Source organism: Coregonus clupeaformis, unplaced genomic scaffold (assembly GCF_020615455.1).
Source record: "Coregonus clupeaformis isolate EN_2021a unplaced genomic scaffold, ASM2061545v1 scaf0316, whole genome shotgun sequence".
NCBI classification, from domain to species: Eukaryota; Metazoa; Chordata; class Actinopteri; order Salmoniformes; family Salmonidae; genus Coregonus; species Coregonus clupeaformis.
Window position 1 is genome coordinate 80,992 of NW_025533771.1, and position 10,706 is coordinate 91,697.

Here is a 10,706-nt window from a genome sequence, read left to right on the forward strand (position 1 = left end):
TCATTTTTACTTCTTTGACTTCTCAAACTCCTAAACCCTGGCCTGGTCTGCTTCATATGCGTACCACAATTGTATATTTTTTTACATCAGCAGTTGTCACAAAGTGCTTATATAGAAACCCAGTCTAAAAACCCCAAAGAGCAAGCAATGCAGATGTAGAAGCACGGTGGCTAGGAAAAACTCCCTAGAAAGGCAGGAACCTAGGAAGAAACCTAGAGAGGAACCAGGCTCTGAGGGGTGGCCAGTCCTCTTCTGGCTGTGCTGGGGGGAGATTATAAGGGTACATGGCCATTAAGGCCAGATCGTTCTTCAAGATTTTCAAATGTTCATGACCAGCAGGGTCAAATAATAATCACTGTGGTTATAGAGGGTGCAACACGTCAGCATCTCAGAAGTAAATGTCAGTTGGCTGTTATAATAATAATAATAATATGCCATTTAGCAGACGCTTTTATCCAAAGCGACTTACAGTCATGCGTGTATACATTTTTGTGTATGGGTGGTCCGGGGATCGAACCCACTACCTTGGCGTTACAAGCGCCATGCTCTACCAGCTGAGCTACAGAGGACCACATAGCTGAGCATTCAGAGGTCGAGACAGCAGGTGTTGTAGAGAGAGAGAAGGAGAGGGAGAGAGAGAGAGGGTCGAAACAGCAGGTTCGGGACAAGGTCGCACGTCCTGTGAACAGGTCAGAGTTCCATATCCGCAGGCAGACCAGTAGAAACTGGATCAGCAGCATGACAAGGTATCACATCCGGTGGAGCATGTATCGATACTGATAGGATCAAAAGAAAGGGAGTGCTGCTCTCGGATCAGTTTTCTCCATTAAAATCTTTCCTTATAATTATAATTATTTCACAATGCTGACCAGGGATCAGCTTCTAGAAAGATATTACTACCTACGGGTGCAAATATTGAGGTAGTTTATTCTAATGCTTACACAATAAAAATGCACTAAATCACAGATTCGGCACATCATTGTTCACATGTTAGGCTACACATCATGAAATATATTGAGACAAATTACAGACAGTAGTCTGCAAGTAGCAAAATATAACTAAATATATTGAACATTTAATATATTTCAATATGATTGAAATAGGCCTATAGCCTACTGTTTATATTGTAATGCAGTCATCTCGGTTTTCATTTGAAGCACATTTTCATACGTCCCTTGTTTGAATCAATTGCAAAGACATTGGCAACTTTGTATTTGTATTCAACTTTGTTCTGAATTTATTGGATTTTTGCAAAAAAAAAACATTTGTCTCTATAAAATGAAGCCATTAATTGATCGATTTTAAAGAAACACATGTCTGTTATTGAACAACCACCTGCTATGATTAGATGGTGAGAAAACACAACCATTTATTTGATCATTTCTTTAAACAATAGAAGCTAATTTACTAACATTTCTGAAAATTGATATATAGCGTTTTGGAATGAAACTCTTCTTATGTTTCCCCATCTGAGCTCAGAGTAGATGAGAGATGTAATGTTTGTCTCTGTTGTGTTGAAGTCCAATCAAGCAGGAGAGACCAGCCTCCCCTGTACCCAGCTGTGTGTCCATGAAGAGTGACCAGTCTATGAATCGTCCTATAGTGTTCAGAAAGGGAGCCTTTTCTACTGAACAAAGGTAAGAAGAGGCTGGGTTTCTGTACAGCACTTCGAGATATTAGCTGATGTAAGAAGGGCTATATAAAATAAAATTGATTGATTGATTGATTGAAGAACTCATGGGTCATGGTCAGTGAGTTAAACAACACTGTCTCTAGTCATTTCTCCTCTCCCATTTTACCATTTCTTTTAGTTGTTTTCATAATCCATAGGCTAATCCTTTTTCCATTTTCATAGTCCTGAAACAATATTAAACTAACACAACATTCCCCTCCCCTGTGTGTGTGTGTGTGTGTGTGTGTGTGCACTCCCTGGATGAGGAGATGTAATCTCTATCCTGATTGCCTAGTCACTTTTACCCCTACCTACATGTACATATTACCTCAATTACCTCAACTACCTGGTACCCCTGCACATTGACTCAGTACTGGTACTCCTTGTATATAGTCTAGTTATTACCTCAACTACCTGGTACCCCTGCTCATTGACTCAGTACTGGTACTCCTTGTATATAGTCTAGTTATTACCTCAACTACCTGGTACCCCTGGACATTGACTCAGTACTGGTACTCCTTGTATATAGTCTAGTTATTACCTCAACTACCTGGTACCCCTGCTCATTGACTCAGTACTGGTATCCTTGTATATAGTCTAGTTATTACCTCAACTACCTGGTACCCCTGGACATTGACTCAGTACTGGTACTCCTTGTATATAGTCTAGTTATTACCTCAACTACCTGGTACGCCTGCACATTGACTCAGTACTGGTACTCCTTGTATATAGTCTAGTTATTACCTCAACTACCTGGTACCCCTGCATATTGACTCAGTACTGGTACTCCTTGTATATAGTCTAGTTATTACCTCAACTACCTGGTACCGCTGCACATTGACTCAGTACTGGTACTCCTTGTATATAGTCTAGTTATTACCTCAACTTCCTGGTACCCCTGCACATTGACTCAGTACTGGTACTCCTTGTATATAGTCTAGTTATTACCTCAAATACCTGGTACCCTGGACATTGACTCAGTACTGGTACTCCTTGTATATAGTCTAGTTATTACCTCAACTACCTGGTACCCTGGACATTGACTCAGTACTGGTACTCCTTGTATATAGTCTAGTTATTACCTCAACTACCTGGTACCCTGGACATTGACTCAGTACTGGTACTCCTTGTATATAGTCTAGTTATTACCTCAACTACCTGGTACCCCTGCACATTGACTCAGTACTGGTACTCCTTGTATATAGTCTAGTTATTACCTCAACTACCTGGTACCCTGGACATTGACTCAGTACTGGTATTCCTTGTATATAGTCTAGTTATTACCTCAACTACCTGGTACCCTGGACATTGACTCAGTACTGGTACTCCTTGTATATAGTCTAGTTATTACCTCAACTACCTGGTACCCTGGACATTGACTCAGTACTGGTACTCCTTGTATATAGTCTAGTTATTACCTCAACTACCTGGTACCCCCTGCACATTGACTCAGTACTGGTACTCCTTGTATATAGTCTAGTTATTACCTCAACTTCCTGGTACCCTGCACATTGACTCAGTACTGATACTCCTTATAGCCTCATTATTGTTATTTTATTATGTTACTATTTCCTTTTTTTATTTAGCTAATTTTTGTTACTTTTTAACTAAATTGTTGGGAAAGGGCTCGTAAGTAAGCATTTCACGGTAAAGTGTACCACTGTTGTATTCGGCGCATGTGACATACAATTTCATTTGATTTAATTTGAAGTTCATGCGTAAAAACATGTCATCAGGTCGAGCAGTCGTCTCACGCCGAACTGCGCATGTGCAGGCCGTCAAATCAAAGGCACTCCTTCCATATAAAGTTGTTTTTGACTAACATGAAAACGTGTCAGTTTGTCACTTTCATGAGGTTGAAGTAATAATGTGTTCAACTACTAAAGACAGAACATTTATAAAATTAACAAATCAATCAATCCAAATTAGATTTGTCACATGCTCCTAATACAACAGGTGTAGACCTTACTGTGAAATGCTTACTTACGAGCCCTTAACCAACAATGCTGAGTTAAAAATGTTTTACTAACAACTAAGGAAGTCATTTTTACTTCTTTGACTTCTCAAACCCTAAACCCTGGCCTGGTCTGCTTCATATGCGTACTCACAATTGTATATTTTTTTTACATCAGCAGTTGTCACAAAGTGCTTATATAGAAAACCAGTCTAAAACCCCAAAGAGCAAGCAATGCAGATGTAGAAGCACGGTGGCTAGGAAAAACTCCTAGAAAGGCAGGAACCTAGGAAGAAACCTAGAGAGGAACCAGGCTCTGAGGGGGTGGCCAGTCCTCTTCTGGCTGTGCTTTGGGGGAGATTATAAGGGCATGGCCATTAAGGCCAGATCGTTCTTCAAGATTTTCAAATGTTCATGACCAGCAGGGTCAAATAATAATCACTGTGGTTATAGAGGGTGCAACACGTCAGCATCTCAGAAGTAAATGTCAGTTGGCTGTTATAATAATAATAATAATATGCCATTTAGCAGACGCTTTTATCCAAAGCGACTTACAGTCATGCGTGCATACATTTTTGTGTATGGGTGGTCCCGGGATCGAACCCACTACCTTGGCATTACAAGCGCCATGCTCTACCAGCTGAGCTACAGAGGACCACATAGCCGAGCATTCAGAGGTCGAGACAGCAGGTGTTGTAGAGAGAGAGAAGGAGAGGGAGAGAGAGAGAGGGTCGAAACAGCAGGTTCGGGACAAGGTCGCACGTCCTGTGAACAGGTCAGAGTTCCAGATCCGCAGGCAGACCAGTAGAAACTGGATCAGCAGCATGACAAGGTATCACGTCCGGTGGAGCATGTATCGATACTGATAGGATCGAAAGAAGGGGAGCGCTGCTCTCGGATCAGTTTTGTCCATTAAAATCTTTCCATAACATTATAATTATTTCACAATACTGACAACGGATCAGCTTCTAGAAAGATATTACTTCCTACGGCTGCAAAATATTGAGGTAGTTTATTCTAATGCTTACACAATAAAAATGCACTAAATCACAGATTCGGCACATCATTGGGAACATGTTAGGCTACACTTCATGAAATATATTGAGACAAATTACAGACAGTAGCCTACAAGTAGCAAAATAAAACTAAATATATTGAACATTGTATATATTCCAATATGATTGAAATAGGCCTATAGCCTGCTGGTTATATTGTAATGCAGTCATCTCGGTTTTCATTTGAAGCAAATGTGTGTACTTCCCTTGTTTGAATCAATTGCAAAGACATTGGCAACTTTGTATTTGTAGTCAACTTTGTTCTGAATTTATCTGCGGTCACAGAGAGACGGATAAACCATGTGATTCTATGTTTAGCGGAGATCTTCTGTGTATAAAGTGACGCGGAGGGCAAAAGCATCTAACGACGCACTTGGCTGTTCTACAAGTGGTCTGAGGCAGGTGTTAGAATATGAGGTTTTCAAGTGCAACGTTAATAACGATGGTTTTGGGAAACAGCTCAGAGATTTTACAATGCTCCTACGAAGGTTCTAATGATGAACTTAGCCTTAAGATGCTTTTGGGATACCAGGCCCTGGACAAAAACATCTGCTAAATTCAAAGGTAAATGTTTTATATACAGATCTCATATTACTGAATTTATTTTATTAAACAATTTTTTATATTGATGTTACAAATGTATCATGTATACAGTTCTTTATAAAATAATGTAGTTATTTGTTACATTTGACTCTGTAAAACCTAGTAGTACTACTTATTTCTCTAAGAGTGAAGCAGATATATATATTATTACTGTGTAAAACCTAGCAGTACTACTTATTTCTCTGAGAGTGAGGCAGATGTACATTCAAGAATTAGTTGTCACTGTGTTAACCACAACCAACATGCTGTATCTCTGTTTAGGGGTTAGTGGTCTAAAATGAGTCTGTCTGGGGAGAGAGAGGACCAATTTTCTACTCTGAGACGCTTTTGGATACGTGCCCAGATCTCAAAATATTGTTTTAAAAAACGAAAAAAAAATTGTTTGACATAATAAAAAGAATATCACTAATGTACCCGACTGTAAAGACTTGGTTTAGTTTATTGTGTGGCAGTGCTCATGTCCGCGTTCTGGAACTGTCCGCGTCCCCGTACAGAACTGTCCGCGTCCACGTACGGTTTGGCGCCAAGCATATTGTCCAGTTACGCGCAGAGTGGTCTGAGGTGATGTTGGGGAATAACGACGGAGTTCGTTACAGTGTTGAGACACCGAAATGTATTGTTCAATTTGCTTTTTGCGTAATGGTCAGTGACAGTATGAGTGTAGCCAGATCCTTTTCACTCGCTATTCTTTTTTAATTGTGTGGTTCACCGGATTCGTCATCATCCTCGAGGGACAGACGAACGACCTGCCAGTTAGCCAAGCTAGTCGGTACAGCTAGCTAAGCTAGCTACTCTACCAGCAGCATCCTAGTTATCCTAGCTACCACTACATCATCACCGGCTGCTTGCATTTCTTGTGGACCGATGGAGCTCCCGGGTTGTTTCTTCCACCTGTTAAATACCGTGGAGGGCTTCTCCCTCTCTCGTTGACGGATGCTGGCCTACGCTCCCTCTGTCCGGTTCTCCTCTCTTCACTAGATGGACGGTAACTTTAGTGTTTAATCCCTCTGTGTCCAAGGACTGAACTTTTGAATATTATTTTCGGGGCGCCTCAAGTGACATTTTTTACAACCTTTATTTCTGATAAAATTAGTTAATTGCATCCGCCATGGAGCCCAGTTTCATAATATTACCTTCTGTCCCTGGTTATGAAGTGATTGCGAAAAAACAGGCCTTATTTTAGGGCATTTTTCACCCTACCAGCTCCTATTAGTTCTATTGAGCTCCGTGACACCGACTCGCCTTCAGAACGTTCTATTCCCAGCCCATTGTTCTGCGTCACAATGCCAGCTTCACTATTGTTATCAATGAGACCTGCCTGCGTTAACCCTGTAGGTTTACCTCAGGTAACTTATTATTACCAAGGTTACAGCTACTTGGTGAGCGTTAACCCTGTAGGTTTACCTCAGGTAACTTATTATTAACAAGGTTACGGCTACTTGGTGAGCGTTAACCCTGTAGGTTTACCTCAGGTAACTTATTATTAACAAGGTTACGAATGCTGCGCAGGTTCACTGAGTTGCAAACCAAATGGGTATAATGGGGTGATTGTTGTCTAATCGGGTGGTCTAGCGAATGGATTTGTAGATCTGACGCAGTTGCTACCTCAGATTATGAGCCTAGCAAGTGTCATGAAGTGTCAGGTCTCCCGAGTGGTGCAGTGGTCTAGTGCCACTAGAGATCCTTGTTGTCGTAGCCGGCCGAGACCGGGAGACCCGTGGGTTCGCTTCCCACGGGGGGCCAGTATGAAAAAATAAATAAATAATGTATGCACTCACTAACTGTAAATCGCTCTGGATAAGAGCGTCTGCTAAATGACGTAAATGTAATGAATGAGTTATGTAGTATCCACATACGGCCACAAGGAGGCGCAAGAGTGCCATAAACCCATACTGTTTTTTACCATATAAACCCTAAACCTAACAATCAATCAAATGTATTTATAAAGCCCTTTTTACACCAGCAGATGTCACAAAGTGCTATACAGAAACTCTTACCCTACTTATAACCTATTTTAGCGGTAACCCTAACCCCTAATTCTAGGGTAGGGTAGCCTAGAACACTTTTATAAACTATTTTAGTAATAATATTATCATAGTAAATACAATTATATTATTAAATAGCGTTTTGATTATTTTGTTGTTATTTTATTATATGTATAATTCCAAGACACATTTGTTTTATTTTTCAAATGTGGTTTGAATTGGGTGACCTAGTAACCTCTGTGTGAAAGTCCAGCAATTGGCGTGGGGCAGGATTGAGACTGATCTAATACACTTTATTTCTCAGCTGCCTCACCAACGTCTGTACGTGACTTAATAACTTTTAATTGCTAAATATTTCCAATAGATGGCAGCATAAGACCACGAAGCATCAGTTATAGGCTACAAGCAGCAATATGATTGACATAAAATAGCATGCAACCAAATACTATATGTCCCATGATTTTCTAAAATGGTCACTCATTACTTTAGTTAGCGATATATCTCGTATTAGGCCTGTGATGCTTTTGGAAGAGCAATTAAATAGTGACTATAGCAGGTGTTGAACCCCTGGTAAATAATCACTAGTCAGATGCTCCAACCTCAACCCTAGTATACATGCATTTTTAAATATCTAAAATATCGATTAAACTACCTCGGAATAGAAAAAGACAAGAGTGCGTCTTCCAGCCCACCAATAAATTACATCATGCAACCCTCCCAGTTAGCAAATGTACCTCAACATGCCCCTCGCTTGTGCTAGAAGGCAGAGTGCTCGCTGCTGGTTGATGAATCTGACAATGAATGTACTAGGAAAATACATTTTTCTCGACCAGAGGTGACTAAATTAATGTTCAGGCTTATTGATAATCGTTATAGTAATGAAGTATAATTTCAAAACATGAGCATAAAAACAGCTAATAATAAACATGAATCATCATTATATTATTTCACAGTAATCTGTTAAATGCTTTTTCAGTCGTTCCTCTTGCGTTAGCAGTGTGGAAAGGGACAGTAAAAGCGTGTGCAGGAGTTTTCCTGTGAGGGGGGAGTGGTGGTGTATTCAGGGAGAAAACTAAACTAACCTTCTGAAATGTCGTTTGTGGTCTTATGCTGCTATCTATTGGAATTATTTAGTAACTGCAGTAATACTGAATAAAGTATATCCTTACTAAAGTAGTAATTACTCAGATTTCAAAATATGACATTTTCTAGTTCATTTTACCACTTACAACCATAACATAACAATTTATAGCATAACAAACAATGAAACTGACATAAACCAAAAACACCATACATTTAGTTAACTATATATATAATAATAATAAGCCATTTAGCAGACGCTTTTATCCAAAGCGACTTACAGTCATGCGTGCATAATTTTTTTGTGTGTATAGGTGGTCCCGGGGATCGAACCCACTACCTTGGCGTTACAGGTGCCGTGCTCTACCAGCTGAGCTACAGAGGACCACAGGACCACAGTATATACTATTTATTTAGATGGGTGACATTATCTGCCAAAGTAAAACCACTGTAGATAAAGAAGAGCTCTCCAGTAGGTGTACCAAAACTTTGAAAGGCCATTTTCAAAAAATTGAGGTTACAAGTTTATCATCTTTCAAAGCAGAATTACTTTCCCATTGTTCCTCAGCTATAGTGTATGATATACCTTTTTCCAGCTGAGTCTCTAATTTTATCCAATGTAAAAAAAAAATAATAATAATAATCCAAATTTTGCTACATAAGATTGAATCGAGCCGGTCGGACATTTGACTGTGTAAAACCTAGCAGTACTACTGAGGCAGATATATATAATTACTGTGTAAAACCTAGCAGTACTACTTATTTCTCTGAGAGTGAGGTAGATATTTATTAATACTGTGTAAAACCTAGCAGTACTACTTATTTCTCTGAGAGTGAGCCAGATATATATTTTTACTGTGTAAAACCTAGTAGTACTACTTATTTCTCTGTGAGTGAGGCAGATATATATAGCATTTTGCAAAAAACATGATTATTTGTCTCTCTGAAATGAAACCATTAAGTGATAGATTTTAAACAAATACATGTCTGTCACTGAACAATCCCATGCCATGATTAGCTACTGAAAAAACACACCAATCTCTTTCATAATCTCTTTAAACAATAAAATCTAATTTACGAACCTTTCTGAAAATGGATATATAGCGTTTTGGAATGAAACTCTTCTTATGTTTCCCCATCTGAGCTCAGAGTAGATGAGAGACGTAATGTTTGTCTCTGTTGTGTTGAAGCCCAATCAAGCAGGAGAGACCAGCCTCCCTGTACCCAGCTGTGTGTCCATGAAGAGTGACAGGTCTATGGATCGTCCTATAGGGTTTAGAGAGGGAGACTTTTCTACTGAACAAAGGTAAGAAGAACTCATGGGTCATGGTCAGTGAGTTAAACAACACTGTCTCTAGTCATTTCTCCTCTCCCATTTTCCCATTTATTTTTGTTGTTTTCATAATCCATAGGCTAATCTTTTTTTCCATTTTCATAGTCCTGAAACATTATCAAACAAACACAACATTCCCTCCCTGTGTGTGTGTGTGTGTGTGTGTGTGTGTGTGTGTGTGTGTCCCTGAAAGAGGAGATGTAATCTCATGTTTTGTCCACAGAAACCAACAGGAGAGATCAGAGTCAGAGATTCTCAGTGGTCAGTCTTCCCAGAGTCATCAAACAGACCTGGCCTCCATATTCAGTGTATGTGGTCCTGTTATGTACATTTGTTTTTGTTTACCTCAAGTAAAGTTGATCTGTCAATCATTCATTCATGTGTTAATGAGAAAGCATTTAGTCTCTTGCTTAACTTATTTACTTTATTTATTTCAGTTGCTTGAAGAGAATATTTTGACATTTGTGAAGAACGAGGCTGAAGATGTTCAAGATGATTCTTAGTCCAGAACTCCCAGAAGGCTTTGAGAGTCAGAAGCAGGATAAGGAAGTGGTGGATGCTGAAGATGAGAAGCAGGAGAGCAGTGCCAGAGAGGGGGCTCTGAAGATCACACTGCACGTCCTGAGGAAAATGAACCAGAAGGAGCTTGCTGACACACTGGAGAAAAGTAAGAGCTGTCTGCCTCATGTTGAATGCTGTTTTAGAACAAACATTTAAAAGCTGTAGCTAAAGTACAGCTAAAGTAGCTGTGTAACTAAATGATATTGTAGCAGCCTTAACACAACACCTAGTGACCTCATCAAGTAGCAGCAGGGATGTGTTGTGTTGATTAATTTAGAGAGAGAGAGAGAGAGAGAGAGAGAGACAACATTATTAATGCCATCAATAATACCAATAATAATATAATCAGTCACACCAGTGTGTAATGCATTATGAAAACATTTACAGATTTATACAGACAGTTAAGAGAATAAATGATTATAATTTAAACTTTATAAGACAGTCTTACAATACTGTAGGCATT

General features: G+C 39.5%; 1 long non-coding RNA gene across 1 annotated transcript; it reads left to right on the plus strand.

Moving 5' to 3' along the window:
* Positions 1-1,519: 1,519 nt before the first annotated feature.
* Positions 1,520-9,940, plus strand: LOC121555510. Its single transcript, XR_005997931.2, has 3 exons — positions 1,520-1,637; positions 9,540-9,655; positions 9,906-9,940. It is a non-coding gene; the product is annotated as an uncharacterized LOC121555510 (long non-coding RNA).
* Positions 9,941-10,706: the final 766 nt, after the last annotated feature.